A 4,324-nucleotide genomic window follows, 5' to 3' on the forward strand; every position below is an offset into this window, starting at 1 on the left:
GCATGTTCTCCCCAGGTGTAAACATTTTGTTAACATGGCTTAGCATGTTCTCCACAGGTGTAAACCTTTTGTTAACATGGCCTAGCATGTTCTCCCCAGGTGTAAACCTTTTGTTAACATGGCCTAGCGTGTTCTCCCCAGGTGTAAACCTTTCGTTGTTTTTGCTTCTTTTTATTTTCATACCTGCAACACACCTATCTGATTGAAATGGTTAAAGGGGATTTCTGCAGTTGCTAATTATTAATTTTCTTACTTTTAAAGAAATGATATATATCCATTTATTATTGAAGAATATAACTCATAGATAGATGCCTCAAGAGCTTAGTTCAACTGTCGTGCTTACAGCTGTTTACCAAATCAGTGGCGGGGTGCCCGCTTTGTTATCGTTCTAACTGCAAATTGCTCCTTTAAAGAGGAGTGAGAATTAATAAAACATTACAGAGAGAAGAGAAAGGACTGTATGAAGACACAGAGCATTTTCTGATACAGAATAAGCTCCATTACAAGACTCATTTATTTATTTAGTCTTGATGTGGAGCTCGCCATTTTGATGAGCAGCTCAAGTTGGCTCATCTGGCTACTGGCTTTTATCCTTTGTGGTCAAAGGTCAAACATATATTCACAGTCCAGACAAAGGAAATGTTGAGACCCAACAAGTAGAACAAACAATATTTATTATTATATACAGACATTTACAGAAATATTCCAAATGGACAGTAGTTACGCTCCTTTAGGTTTACGAATCGCATTCATATTAGAGAATGTGCCTTGCTTTAAGAAAATGTGTTGCTGTTAGATTTGTAACAGGTCGTAACTGTTATAATACATTGTTAACTATTGTATGTTGTGTGCTTATTGCTTTTGCTAGGAAGGCACATGGAAAACTAGCAACTGTAATTACTAGCGAGCAAATAATAACAAAATAACCATCAACAAATCCCTCTGCTGTAGACATGGTTATAGCACAATGTAATTAAACTTCCAGCAATGTCCAGTTCAGTTCCAGATCGTGTGTGTGTCTGTGTATCTGTATGTGTATGTGTATGTGTATGTATGTGTGTGTGTGTGTGTGTGTGTGTGTGTGTGTGTGTGTGTGTGTGTGTGTGCGTGTATGTGTGTGTGTGTCATACCTTTCTCTCATACCCTCCCTCACAATACTAGTGAGAGTAAAGCCATTAGGCTGGTAAGAAGTAGGGGTGTAGAGATCCTTCCTGAATTGGCCGGAGATTGGATCCTAGTTCTCTCCTTCTCCCTCTCCGCTGCTCTCTCCTCCCCCCCACTCCTCAACCTCGTCCCCAGGCTGCGTGTCTGTCTCCTCCACGACCTTCTCCTCAACCTCGTCCCCAGGCTGCGTGTCTGTCTCCTCCACGACCTTCTCCGCAACCTCGTCCCCAGGCTGCGTGCCTGTCTCATCGACCTTCTCCTAAACCTCGTCCCCAGGCTGCGTGTCTGTCTCCTCCACGACCTTCTCCTCAACCTCGTCCCCAGGCTGCGTGCCTGTCTCATCGACCTTCTCCTAAACCTCGTCCCCAGGCTGCGTGTCTGTCTCCTCCACGACCTTCTCCTCAACCTCGTCCCCAGGCTGTGTGCCTGTCTCCACGACCGTCTCCTCAACCTCGTCCCCAGGCTGCGTGTCTGTCTCCTCCACGACCTTCTCCTCAACCTCGTCCCCAGGCTGCGTGTCTGTCTCCTCCACGACCTTCTCCTCAACCTCGTCCCCAGGCTGCGTGTCTGTCTCCTCCACAACCTTCTCCGCAACCTCGTCCCCAGGCTGCGTGTCTGTCTCTTCCCCCCCACTCATCAACCTCGTCCCCAGGCTGTGTGCCTGTCTCGTCAACCTCGTCCCCAGACTGCGTGTCTGTCTCCTCGACCATCTCCTCAACCTCGTCCCCAGGCTGCGTGCCTGTCTCCACGACCTTCTCCTCAACCTCGTCCCCAGGCTGCGTGTCTGTCTCTTCACCCCCACTCCTCAACCTCGTCCCCAGGCTGAGTGCCTGTCTCCTCCACGACCTTCTCCTCAACCTCGTCCCCAGGCTGCGTGTCTGTCTCCTCCACGACCTTCTCCTCAACCTCGTCCCCAGGCTGCGTGTTTGTCTCCTCGATCTTCTCCTTAACCTCGTCCCCAGGCTGCGTGTCTGTCTCATCCACGACCTTCTCCTCAACCTCGTCCCCAGGCTGCGTGTCTGTCTCCTCCACAACCTTCTCCTCAACCTCGTCCCCAGGCTGCGTGTCTGTCTCCTCGACCTTCTCCTCAACCTCGTCCCCAGGCTGCGTGCCTGTTTCCTCCTCGACCTTCTCCTCAACCTCGTCCCCAGGCTGTGTGCCTGTCTCCTCAACCTTCTCCTCAACCTCGTCCCCAGGCTGCGTGCCTGTCTCCTCTTCGACCTCCTCCTCAACCTCGTCCCCAGGCTGCGTGTCTGTTTCTTCCACGACCTTCTTCTCAACCTCGTCCCCAGGCTGTGTGTCTGTCTCCTCCTCGACCTTCTCCTCAACCTCGTCCCCAGGCTGCGTGTCTGTCTCCTCCACGACCTTCTCCTCAACCTCGTCCCCAGGCTGCGTGTCTGTCTTCTCACTGTCAGCCATGGTTGGCTCTGGGGCTGATGAGTGGTCTGGTTGTGCTGATTCCGGTTGGCTGTCTGTGTGTGTGGAGGCACCTCAATGCCTGGGGGAGTGCTCTCCGTTGTCTCTTCCTCGACATCAGGCTCCTCTGAAGGCTTGGGGGCATCAGGCACTGGGGGAAACAGTGATGAGAAATCTAAAGCTATGTCTTAGAAACTGATTACAGGGTCCCTAGCCCAAAGCAGTCAGTCTATCTCCACAAAGAGGGGATATCATGATCAACCACAACTGGCTCGATACTGAGGTCAGGTTGGAGAGGATGAAGTTTGACACCTGTGTGTTTTCCAAGACAATGGAGCGAGATAGTGCTGTAAAATAAATGGAGGGGGAAAATGTGTGTGATTGACATGTGCTGAATTCTTACCACAGAGGTTCTGATCACATCTCGGCAGGTTGTCTGGGCACTTGGAGCACCATTCACCTTCCTCATAGGGTTTCTCATCATTAAAGTTACCTCTGAAATGTAAATGAAACACAAGTCAATGGTCACTCAGTCAGGGCTGTAAGCCAGGGACCAAACCTAACGTGAACCCTAACACTAACCCTAACCCTAACCACAACCCCTAACTCTAACCCTAACGCAATCAGTGAAATGTAATGGTGAGGATTAATTATGTTAATTGAGGTATTCTCAGACATCGTCTAAGTGTGGAAATAGGATGTAAGTGTGTAATGTTGTACATGTTCTTTGGTACCATACTTACGCTGGGTAATAATTGCAGACAAAGGAAGGTCACTTTCTCTAAGGACAGTCGCTCCATGGTGTCACAGTGATGAGCAGCACAGCCAACAGAGTGAGAGTCTGCCCAAACCATCTGAAACACCCCCATCAGTCTGATCAATTTACAGTGTCTTCATCATCATCATCATCATCATCATCACCCACCATCACAGGGATTAGACACACAGAAAAAAACACACAAAGGAATATTCAACCTGTTACAGTTATAGTACTGTCTCAGGTTATAAGAAGTATATTCTACCAGCTCAGTGACGTTGTCTAACATCTCCCTTTCTGTGTCTCTCACCTGAGTGCAGTGTCCACACATCTTGTCGTCCTGGCAGCTGTTGTTGTTGTAGTCGTAGTCTAGGTGCTCCAGGAACCACTTCTCCATGGCCATGTTGGGGCCCAAGGGCCCGTTGGACACAAACACGTTTTCTCCCGTGTTCAGCTCCTCTAGATCCGGTACCCCTCAGCTATGATCTTCATCTTCTCATCCCATTTCTTCAGGGAAAAAGAGACAAATCATTATGTTACCATCAGTGGTCCTCAGTAGCTTAGTTGGTATGGCACTTGCAATGCCATGATGGTGGGTTCGATTCCATGGACCACGCGTTGTTAAAATGTATGCACGAATGACTGTAAGTCACTCTTGATAAAAGCATTTGCTAAATGTCATATTATTGTGTTAGACTACCAGTGATCTGCCTGACTGCCTCTAACCTGTCTACTGTAGATGTAGTGCTGCAGAATGAGAGACAGGGGGCGATATTAACAACATTGAGGACCAAAACAGAACTCTTTGTATTTGGCCAACTGTGCAACTCTCTTATATTAGTGTTTCAATTCTATACTGTATTAATATTAATCACACCATATCCACCACATTGCAAGTAAGTTTGATCCTAAACTCACATCTGTCCTATTTCCTGATTCTAAAGAGGGTAGTCTACGTGGTATGCTGATGCCTTGAGCTATGATCCT

At 48.2% G+C, this 4,324-nt stretch overlaps 1 pseudogene; it reads right to left on the minus strand.

Annotated features, from left to right (window-relative positions):
* Positions 1–1,149: 1,149 nt before the first annotated feature.
* On the minus strand, positions 1,150–3,740 carry LOC121546566 (annotated as a pseudogene).
* Positions 3,741–4,324: the final 584 nt, after the last annotated feature.

Source organism: Coregonus clupeaformis, chromosome 30, assembly GCF_020615455.1.
Source record: "Coregonus clupeaformis isolate EN_2021a chromosome 30, ASM2061545v1, whole genome shotgun sequence".
Lineage (NCBI taxonomy): Eukaryota > Metazoa > Chordata > Actinopteri > Salmoniformes > Salmonidae > Coregonus > Coregonus clupeaformis.